Source organism: Echinops telfairi, unplaced genomic scaffold (assembly GCF_000313985.2).
Source record: "Echinops telfairi isolate 266 unplaced genomic scaffold, ASM31398v2 ScPeMD7_23;HRSCAF=83, whole genome shotgun sequence".
Lineage (NCBI taxonomy): Eukaryota > Metazoa > Chordata > Mammalia > Afrosoricida > Tenrecidae > Echinops > Echinops telfairi.
In genome coordinates, this window is record NW_022103920.1 from 69,919,206 (window position 1) to 69,931,526 (window position 12,321).

The following is a 12,321-nucleotide window of genomic DNA, read 5'->3' on the forward strand; positions in this document are numbered from 1 at the left end:
AAGGGGCAGCTCATCTGCGAGATGCAATCACACGTGAAAGCATTTGAAGTAAAATCAGGCCTCCTCATCAAACAAGTGACGGAGGAACGTTTCTGCCATCTCCCCACAACTCAAAATCTGTTAGCGGAAAAGCCACTGGTTGCATCCCCAAGCAAAAGGTGTGGGCTCACTGGTAAAGTTGCAAAAGGAGGTCCAATTTAGATGTAAAGAGCTTCATCTCCACGAATAGGACATACAGCTTTTCCGTGACCCATTTTCTATTGACATTGAAAATGTGGATACAATTTACCAAATGGAACCGGCCGAACTGCAGAACTGTGACTCTCTGAAAGACGCATTCAAGTCAAGCAGCCTTCCTAACCTCTCTGCATCTCTCCCTCGGAGACAGATCCTAAGCTCAGGAACCATGCACGCAAGATGGCAACCGTCTTGGGCAGCACTGATGTCTGTGAACAGACTTTTTCCAGAATGGAACCTCTGAAGTCTCCCACCAGCTCTGCACTCACTGAAGCACACGTGCATCATTTGTTACGACTGGCAGAGACAAATATGGAACCGGACATTGACCATCTCACTAGCAAAAAGCAGGTCCATAGCTCCCATTGAAATACTGGTAAGTTTGCTGATTTAACTTTACTTGTTCTTCATTTTAAATATTGCATTTGTTTCCATTTTTTTGTTATTCAAAATAAGATATGTGCAGAGTGCATAGGAATTTGTTCGTAGGCTTTTTTTAAAACTATAGTCCGGCCCTCCAATGGGTCTGAGGGACAGTGAACTGGCCCTCTGTTGAAGAAGTTTGAGGACCCCTGTTTTAAGCACTGCTCTGTTTGAATCCTCCATATTAGGACACAGTTGGCAATATCATTCCATTTAAAATATTTTCTAATTTCTCATGTGACTTCTTTCTTAGTTTGTGGCTATTTAGTTGGGAATTGTTTTATTCCCCAATTCTTAGCCATTTTCTAGTTGTGTAATCGTTATTGTTGATTTCTAATTTATCTTTGCTTTCAGTTTTGTGACATCTTTCCTCTTACTATAGAATTCTACATGGGCAGTTGTTTTATTTCTTTCCTTTTAAGCACACTAAGGACAACTCTTTTTCTAACGACTGACAGGTTGTCCTTATTGATGCTTTTTATATGTAATATGTCTATTATCTCTTACTGTCTTCAGAATTCTCACATTTTAATTTAAGCATATTGGATACAATTTTTCTATATATGGTTTTCTTTGCATTTATTCTGTTTAATTTTACTATTTTTAACTTGCTTTATAGCTGTAGGAAAATTCTATTTAAAATTTACGCCTAACTTTTTTTCTAATATTTTTCTGCTCTAACTTTTCTATTCTGTATTGTCAAAATCCAATTGCAATCATATTAAACATTATGATACATGCTAATTTCCTTTCAATTTCAAATTCTTTTAAACATTAGCTTTGTTCTTATGTCATCTCAAATCTGCTATAATATTTTATTTTCAAATATGACTTACAGTTTTAGAATTTCCAGTAGAGATTTAAAAATTTTAGTTTTCATTTATCACCTGATTCCTGATATGTATATCCTTTGTTGTTGTTGTGTACCTGTGATTGGATTCAGAGTTACAGAAAATCTTTAGATCAGAATAGGAATGTCCCAAAGGATTCCTAGACTCTAGTCTTTACAGAGGCTGATCATTAGTTCTTTGCTTCTGCCAAGTAGCTAACGGTTTCAAATTGTCTGCCTTTGGGAGACTACCAGAGCTACTGTAGAACCTTTCTAATCCTATTTTTGTTTTGAACATTCTAAAATTAGCTGGTTAACAATCCTTATTTTCACAAGATCACAGGATATTTTTCTAGCTTCTTTTAATACCTGTTGTGCTTGACAGTCTCTTGTTTCTTTAAATGCTCTGTGATTTTGATCGAATGATTAGCGTTGTGGATAAGCTGTTGTAAAATCTCTGGATTGTGCTGTCTTTTGTGGAGTTCTTTGTTGCGATTGCTGCTTTCTTTAGTACCCAGCAGGGCATTCAGGACATATGTTGAAATCACATAGCCTTACCATTAGAAGACAAGTTCTTTAGCATGATTTTTAGTATTTAATTGAAAATTATTGATATTTTCAATTTATTTTAAAAATGAAAATAATTTTCAAATTATTGAAAGAAATTTTCAACCTATTGAGTCTGCATTTTAAAATTAATATGTGAAGCACTGTATAAGATCTCAAAAAGTAGATAACAAATAACAATATTTGCCCTATATTTTAATATTCATTTAAAAAATTTCATCTTTTTAAAAAATCACTTGTTATCCACATCCCTTTTTATATCTGTAATTATTTTATTCTATTTTATCTCAAATTCATGTTCACTTTCATCTCTATTTCTGTCCCAGCATAGAGTGATCTGACACCTCCACTGTCAATCGACAGCCCTTAATTTACATCACCCACATGGTACAGGAATGGACCTGTGGTGGCAGAGTGGATCACACACGGAATGTTTCACAGTGAGGTCAGCCGTGCCAGCACACCATCGGCTCCAGGAGAAGTAGCTCCCGTACAGTCTTACAGATTGGGAAAATGTATAGCACCGTTCTACTCTCTCCTCTGAGTCAGCATCAACTCTGTGGCAGTATATTTACATAAATATGACTATTGAACACCCAGTTTATCTCAGTTCTCTTAATGTACCATAAGTAGTTACACTGCAGAGTTTTTGTTTTGTTTTAGGAACACTGTTTTTCCCTTTTAAATTTTAATATGTTGTATAATTAAATGACTTACAGTAAAACATATTAGTACTCTGAGAAACTTTTATATTTTAAAGAAATTGAGCATGTTAGCAAATTCAGCAAGTAAAAAAGGTTGATGTCTTCAAACTTAAACTTGACTTTCCAAGCCTTGTTTCTTCTCTGGGGGAAAAACAAAATTAGTGATAATCATAAGCATATTTATCATTAAAATGTGATTAAATAAGAACTTTCTCCCCATAGAATACATGCAATTATTATTTTATTGCTAAGAAGGTTCATGAAATTGCTCCTTAAGCAAAAGCACACTTGGAAACTGAGAAATACATTAGAAATTAATAATCTTACACAATATATAGGACTTTCATAATATTAACTCTATTTTTTTGTTTTTAAATCTTCAAGTAATACACATTTTCCTCTGACTACTCTCATGGCAGTAAGATGTCTATAGGATCAAGGTGTCAAAGAAAGAATGAATTAGGACTGTTTGTTTTCATTGTCTCACATAGCTCAGAAATCGCTCACCACATTGTTCACCACAATTCCCATCCACTTGCTAATCATCCTAGTCCACCCTCCTTTATGGCTGTATTTTCCCCTTTGTGTTTATTACCATCTGAATCGCTGCATGTCTTACTTGTTCATTTATTGCTTCTATCCTTCAAATTTCCATTATTTGCATATTTTGTGTGCTTAAAGCAGTGAGTGAAATATGCTACAGTATCAATATTTGTTGAACTTACGGATGTGTCATATTGACCAGAGATTTGTTACATGCTCACTCTGTGGAAGAACAGTTTTCATGGGCATAGTGAGTTTCCACGTGTCTTATGAATAGAGACACTGGCTACCTTTGTTCCACACAATATTATCAACAACTGGATAGCAAACATATTGTGCTCTATTGTACATACGGTCACAGAGTCAGAATTGACTTGATGGCACCTAACAACATTAGGAAATTACCATGTTACCACAATTCAGTATCAGAAACATTAAAGATACACTTTTGTCCCAGCATGGAGCTGCTCAGCCACCAACTATGTGTCTCTCTTCTTTTCGATCTTTTGGTCACATGGTTCTTTGATCTCTGCTTTGTTGTGTGGGCTGGAAAGCTCACCCCTCTTCTCATGATCTCAGCAATGCTCCTCTGCTCTGGCCGTTGATCCCAGTGGGGCTCCTGTGCTCTCTGTCATCATTTCAATGGTGTGCTCTCTGGTGTCTCAGCTGCCTCCACCACCTCAAGCAAGGATGTAACACATACTCCACTGTTGGCCCATCTTTCCGATCATAGGATTCTTCCTGTTCTTCCTTCTGAGATGGCTCTCTCATATCCAGAAATATGGTAAAGCTCACCAATCCCCTCTATTAGTTTTCCTGTACTCTATATGTAGGGTCCCACCCAACCATTTTGTGGGAGTTATGATGACATGGATAGAAGAGTCGTACTTAAGCAATTTCATTTCAAAAGTGTAAATGTGAATTTTTAATAATTGACATTTTTCCCACATCATGACATTCTGACTTGCATTTGAAAATTGGCGTATTCCATGTACAGTGGGCAGCAAGGGGAGCCATAGCCAAGTCACCAAGGAATCCTGAAAATAGACTTTTGACTTGGGGGACAGGGCTTGGCACCTCATCAGACTTGATCAGAAAACATACATAAGGGTCAGCAGACAGCCCTGGAACTATCAATATTTTTCTCTTGTTCTGTTTTTTGTTTGTTTTTCTTTTTCTTTTGCCCCATGTTTAGCTATATAAGATAGACAGGACAAACAATCCCACGGAGAAAACTACAGGACCTGCGGTTCCATTGGGGGGTGGGGGGATATGGGAGGGGAGGGGACGGAGGGGGAAATGGGGAGCCTACAAACTCAGAGATAAGAGAACAACAGATCTAAAATTGATGGTGATAAGGGTGTATAATACCAGGTGGGCTTGATCAAGAGCAACGTATCTGAGAAGAAATACTTAGAGCTGAATGGAAAGTGAGCATGATAGTGGGATAGGAGGAAGGTGAAAGGAAATAGAGGAAAGAGGAGGCAAAAGCTATTTATAGAGGTATAGCTAGTGGCATGTATATATATATTTTAATTTCTAATGTAAGAGATAGTGGCTAAATGTACGTATAATTTATATGCTAAGCATTAAGATAGCAGGTAGACTTTGGACCTCTATTCAAAGCCTCCTGCAACACAAGAACACTTTGTTCCGATAACCTGGCACTCTTTGATACTTACCTTCCTGATGCGAAAATGGGTGCATAAGTAAATGTGGTGAAGAGAGCAGATGGTGCCTGGCTATCGAAAGTTAAGCATCTGAGGTCTTAAAGGCTTGAAGTCAAACAAACAGCAATCTAGCAGGGAAGCAAATAAGCCCACATGGAAGAAGCACACCAGCCTGTGTAATCTTAAGGTGTTTATGAGATTGGGTAAAGTATCAAAAGATCCCAAATAAGCAACTATATTGATGTGAAAGAGGGGGTTGGAGTGGAGACCCAAAGCCCATCTGTAGATAACTGGATATCTCCTCACAGGAGTGGTAAAAAGGAAGGGATGGCTCAACCAAGGAGTATTATAGCACCGATGAATCACAGACCATTCCTGTAGTTCCTAAATACTTCCTCCTCGCACTACCATGACGCAGTTCTGACTTACAAATCCTGCTAGACTGGAGAACACACATTGGCAGAGATGAGAGCTCTCAAAACATGGAATTCAGGTCAGAGAAACCCCTCAGGAACAGGAGTGGGAGTATCGGTATCTTGAGGGTAGGGGGATGGTAAGGCCGGGGGAAGGGTGAGAAAGGGGAACCCATCACAAGATTGGATATATAGCCCCTCTCCTGGGAAGGGGATGAATAACAGAATTGTGGGTGAAGGGAGACAATGGACAGTGTAAGATACAAAATAACAATATATAATTGATCAAGGATACATGAGGAAGGGAGGGTAAAAAAGGAGCTTATACCAAGGGCGCAAGTAGAAAATGTTTTGGAAATGATGATGACAACATGTGTACAAATATGCTTGATACATTTGATGTATGGAGTGTTATAAGAGCACCCAATAAAATGGTTTTAAAAAAGAAAGAAAATTGGCTACTAATTTTAGCTGGATAGGCACATTTTTAGCCTTTCTAAACAACAAGATTCTTTCAAGAGACTCAAATATTTGCCCAGAAACGGCAGAGGAAGCTTTCATATAAAATGTCATAAAACAACTGAAGCTGGCAATGCAACTGAATGTCATTCTCATACTTTAAAATTTAGTAATTACTTAAGTATATACCTAATTGCAATGTTTAAACTTGAACTGGACTGTAGAATTTATCTATGAGTTTCTTACACTATTGGGTGTTTTTACTACCATATCGGGCAAATTATTTTTAATTCTACTTGCAACTTATAGTCCCATCAATTCTCTGCCCTTTTGGAATCTTCCTAGTCGATAAGAAAACTTATCTTTTGTTTCTTTAACGATTCCCAACTGTTTCTGCTAACACGGAATGTAGAAAATAAGCCAGAAAAAAGTCATAAAATAAAAAGAACATTGGTGGGGAGAGGTGGAAGGGAGAACATCACAACGATCAACACATAACCACCTACTCCCCCACCCCCCGGGATATGAAAAACAGAAACCATAGGGGAAGGGGTACAGCGGTTGGTGTAAGATATGAAAATAATAAAAATGTATAATTTATCAAGGGGTCTCTAGAGTGGGAGGCAGGGGGAGGGAGAAAAGAGGAACTGATACCAAGGGCTCAAATAGAAAGTAAATGTTTAGAAAATAATGATGGCAACATATGTACAAACATGTTTGATACAACTAAGGTATGGATTGTTATAAGAGCTGTAAGCGCTCCCAGTAAAATGATCTTTTAATAAAGCAAAGCAAAACAAAACATAGGGTCACTTTTATCAAAAGTTAAAATAATAGTAACTTGAGATATAATTGCTGATTGTGTATTGGGTTATATGTAAACTGCTGTTTAAGGATCTCCATTCTTAAAAACGTAACTATGCTTAAATGATGACTTCTCCTCCCATGATGTAGGCGCCAAGCTTCCTGACGTAGTACATTGTAAAGAGCAGACAAGGGAGATACTAGTCTTTCCCTCTATCATTAAAGGTGTTTTGAGCAAAAAAAAAAAAGTAACTATATTGTTATTTAAGACTGATCTTGATCCTAATACTAAGTAATAGTCCCATGTTTTTATCATGAAATACACTATTTTTTTATGTTCTTTCCAGGAAAATGACACTTTAAGGAATAATTAAAGTTTTATGGAAAAAGCAAGTGAAAGCATGGAATGTTATGAGAATGTGCCCATATACATTTTAGAATTTGTGGGTTTTAAACCTACACTTGGGATGGGAATAGTTATCATATTGGGTTTAAAAAATTGAAAGCATTGCATATATACACATTTAAAATACCACCTAAGCATCTATATAGGAATACATTCTACAAGTTGGTAATTCTAAGTCATTCCACGCCTTCACCAGCTACTCAAGCTAGGTCTTAAAGAACGTTAAGCCCTTCTAAATCCCATTCATCATATTTTGTCAGTCGTAAAAGTCTTTCAGTTCAATATAAAATGTTTCTGCAATTTTCTTTTTATGCCGTTTGTAATTATCAAAATTAAAAAAAACATGTATTGAGTAAGGATCTGCAAGGATTGTCTTCTGAAAACATGTAACATGACTTTGCTTAGAAATCCTTGAAGTCTCTTTATTGTCTTTAGAAAACTCATTTAACATCTTTATTTTCCTTTACAATCTAATCTGTAAATAGTTTCTCTCAAAACCATTCATACCTGCCTCTACATAAATGAACAAATTCTATAAACTAACCATATTAAAATTATGGGTAATTTTTATATTGTGCCAGATACACATTTTTCAGTCTCTGCCCCTTAGCAATTATTATTTTCTCTGTCTAAAATGGCATTTCCAAAAAGTGTCCTTTGTTAATACTTTTTTTTCCTTTCAGATCTGGCTTAAATGCTTTGTGAAACCTCAACCAGGTCTCAAGTTATAATTAGATTCTCCAACATCCATGTTATTTTAAGAGTTTATAGTTTATATAATCATTTTATTGCATGGAAATTTTAAAATGTGTTACATTTATTTGTTCCCTTAGCCCCAAACCCTATGGTATAAACTGCTTCATGTGATTTATTAGATAGTCTATTTTTATCCATTTTAGCCATTGAAAAAATGTTTTATAAAATGACTTATGTATTAATTAATAGGTAAAAAATTGACTGATTAAATAAATCAAAGCACAACAAAATCAAACCTTCCCAGAAGCTGAAAAATACCCAGTAATAGATGAACCAGCACAGATATATTTCTTGGTGGATAAGCAAATAATAAAATAATGTTCATGTTTGTACAAGAGACATAAACAGTACATGTATGAGTTAGATGACCTGTCAGCTATGTGCTGTTTCTACTTTTCTATTTGAGCTAGAAACTAATTATTATCTTTTTTTCTAAATGTGAACCATTCCTTCAACCAGGGAACAAGATCAAAGGCGATAAGAATGACATGGGGCCATGTGCTAGTTAGGCTGTAAGTCAGCTTGCCTAAGCCAGGCTTCTCCTCTGATGTGAGCTAATATAATATGGTCAATTCTCTGACAAGATCTGTGAAGCAGCCAAGCAGTTGTAGGAAGAATGGATTATTATCTCCTTAATAATATGGCGACAGCTTTGATACAATCGAGGGGGTGGTTCATCCAGGGTGTGGGCTGCTCTTAGACTAAATGGACGTGGTGGAGAAGCTAGCTCATTCCTGCTGGTGGATCTGGATCCTGCATCTGGCTTGTTCACCTTTTATATTGCCTGCCAAACCAGGAGCCATCAGTGGACTGCTGATCTTGAGTGCACTGGGCTCGGCAGTCACTAGCTTGTGATGGTCCCGCTTCCTGAGTCATTGGCTCTTGCAGCCACATGGGTCGGAAGAGGCCTTTAGCTTCCCAGGTGACTCATGGGCTTGAACCAGATGGGACTTACCTCCTTCTACAACCATGTGAGCTGTGTCTTGATAGAGATCGCTTTCTATATACCTATTCCTGTAATCCCAAGGTCCATAATTTGAAGCTGCTAACCCCAAGGTCCATAATTTGAAGCCACCCGCTACTCCATGGAAGAAAGCCGAGGTTTGCTGAACTTGATGGCAGTGAGTTGAGTTGAGCCCCATACAGAGGCCGCTGGTTTTACTTCTCTAGATAACCTAGCCTCGCAGAATGCATTTGCTTTCCTCGGTACAGGAATCAAACTTCAAACCAGCCCATGGTTGATTCCAATGAGGCTGAGATCAGACATGTTTCCAGCAGCCTACCTCCTTGACCAATTCTGCCACCAGCCAACCCTCCGCAGCACTCACCTTCGCCTCGGGGTTCAATATCTCATCGCTGGACTCAAAGAACTCACGGCCACACTCACAACGTAGGGGTTTAGGGAAGCTAACAGGTTACAATACAGGATGAAACATGCTCAGAATACAGTCATTCTGGTCAGGAGCACCTCTTTTCTGCCAGGCCCAAAGTCATGTCAGTCTCTGGTCCTTGGCCTTTCTCAATCGCACGGCCCACTAGACTCTGCTTTTTTCAGACAAGTGTTACAAAGCTATGTTAATGGTGCCGATAAATAGCCAAAGGGTACTCCACTCCCCCACAGGCCTTGGCCTGGAGGCACTAATCTCTAGTTACCAGGGCTAGCAATTTACCAACCCCAATGTGGTGCCTGGAGGCATCTGATTCCATAAAAATGCTCCTGGTGGAGGGCACTCACTTTGACTCCCGCCACAGTTCTGAAAGGCTCTCCTTCCCTGTGTGCTGCTCTGGCATGCTGCTGCCCCTGCTCATGTGTCATCCTGCGGATGTCACAGCTCTCTGTCTCCTGGATTGAGTAGCATACGGGCATCTCAAGATCCAAAGGACATGTGTCACATTTGGTTTTTCTTTCTTGATGGTGTCCATACCTACTTTTGAAATGGCTCGTTTTAGACCTAGTGGGATGGCACAGGGAACAGTCTCCTTGTTAAGTTCCATTTTGTTATTTGCAGGGTCCCATTTGGTCATCTTGGGTGAGTTACAGACTATGGGTAGAAGGGCAATATCAAGGAAACCATACAAAGGCTTTAAGAGTAACAATGAAAATTCTGTGAAGAGTTTTCAGTCAAGAGTAAGCACAGAAAATTGTTTCAGCCTGAAGATATGGCTTTCAAAATAAGAATTTTAGGTAAAAAAAACTATAAAGGCTGGTATTTAAGTGATCTTGATGAAAAATTGTGAGGACTGAAAATTGAATTAATTGGTGTAGAAGATTAAATATACCATGAACTTCCAGAAAAATTCTGCTGTTATTTATAAGGTTTTTAACGGCTAATCCATCCCTCAGAAGTGGGCAGCTGTTCCTCTTTCATAGTCTGGAAGCTTCAATGAAACCTGTTCACCTCAGGTGACTCTACTAATAATTGAAATCCTGGTGATACAGCTTCCAGGAACCCAGAAAGAGGCAAGCTGCGATAGGCCGACACATAGACAGACAACTGGTGGCTTATCAAGAAATCAAATGACATCTTGCACAGGACAAATCTGTTGAAAGACCTCTTTAAAGCATTATTGAACAAAAATGTCACTTTGAGGCCTAAGTGGGTGTGCCTGACTCATTTCATGATATTTCCAATCACCTCATATGCTTGTGACAACTGCATAACGAATAAAGGAGAATTGATGTATTCATTCCCCCTACTCCACCCGCTCCCAACCCTTACCCTCCTAGTATTGCTGCTCCCCTTATTGATCCTGAGGGGTTTATCTGTTCTGGATTCCCTCTGTTGCAAGCTCTTTTCTGTACCTGTATACATGTTCTGGTCTAGCCAGATTTGTAAGACAGAACTGGGGCCATGGTAGTGGGCGGGGTGGGAAGGAAGCACTAAAGAATCAGTGGAAGGTTGTATATTTCATCGGTGCTATACTGCACCCTGACTGGCTCTTCTCTTGTGGCCGTTCTGACAGGGGGTGTCCAATTGTCTACAGATGGGCTTGGGGTCTCCCCTCTGCCCTCCCCCTCATTCCCATTGATATGCTTTTTATTTGGGGGCTTTGATGCCCAATACCTGATCCAATTGACACCTGGCTCCATCAGCTTTCTTCACCACTGTTCTGGAATTCTTATTATTTGCAATGTTATTAATAGTTTGTTTTGACACACAAAGTTGTTGTGTGTCAAAACAAACTATTGTTGTGTTTTATTGCCTATGTTGTGACACACAAAGGCAATAAAACATACATGAACATTTTTTCCCCTGGTATTCTCTGTTTTCAACCAAGATCCATCTGGCATCAACAATATATCTCTCATACCATGCCCTCTACAGAATCTGACGGGATTTTGACTGCTTGTTATATAAGTACTGCTATAACTTCTATTAAATTATCTGAAATAATATTTTACTTCCATGTTGTGATTCTTAGACTTCATGTCAACATGATGGTCCCTGAGTGGAGGTAGCCATAGACTCCAGCCTCTCAATCAAGTCAGAGTCTGATGATACCCCCTTGGGTTGTGGCCGTTTTATCATAGATGCACTGAGCTTCTCTCTCTCAGGCTCTTTGGCCTCCTGCTAACAGGGTCCTGCTTGCTCATATCTGGGGCTTGGTGACCTGCGCAGCCTGGGAACTCTGGGCTCCCTGCCATGTTCCTGAGGATCTTGGGTCCACACAGCTCAGCGCCCTCCTGCCTGTGATCTTCCAAGATTCCCTCTTCACCTTCCTCCTCCTTCCACCCGCTGGCAGCTGTGAGACTCTGAAGGAGTCTCTGGCTAGCATCAGACCCATGGACTTGCGTTGGAGTGGATTCAAATGCTTTCTTGATATAAAATTCTTTCTTATTCATACACGAGTGTCACTGGTTTTGTTTTTCTAGAAACCTCAGTCTAATACACATGCCATATTAATAATATTGCTCAATAATTTCCATACTCTGTTCGGTCACCCTTCTTTGGAATGAGCACAACTATACCTTTCTTCCTGTTTTATGGGAAGGAAGCTTTCTTCCAAATGTCTTGGCATAGATACATCAGTGCTTCCAGTGCTGCATCAACTCATCGAGACCTTTCAATTGTTACTCCGATTCTTGTCGATCTTCTTTCAGAACCATAACAACCTTAACAGATGCTTCCTCCTGAAATAGTGACCTTCTACCCATTCTTTTTTATACAGTGCATTCCTTGCATTGACTTTAGTTTCTTCCTGCATCGTTCACTATTTTGCCCATAGGATTCTTCAATTTTCCAACTCAAGACTTAGATTTATTTTTCCTCAGTCCTTTTAGCTTGAGACGTGCTGAACATGTTTTTTATTTATGACTTTAAAACTTCAGATCTTTGCATGTTTTATTTTAAAACTTTACTTTGTGTTTTTGAACTGGCATTTGAAGTTTTCGTTTTGCTATTTTACTTCATAATTTCTTCCATTCACTTTAACTGCTTTATATTCAAGAGCAAGAATCTTTAGATATTAGAGCTCCTCCTAATATCTACTTGGGTCTTTGCTTTTTTTT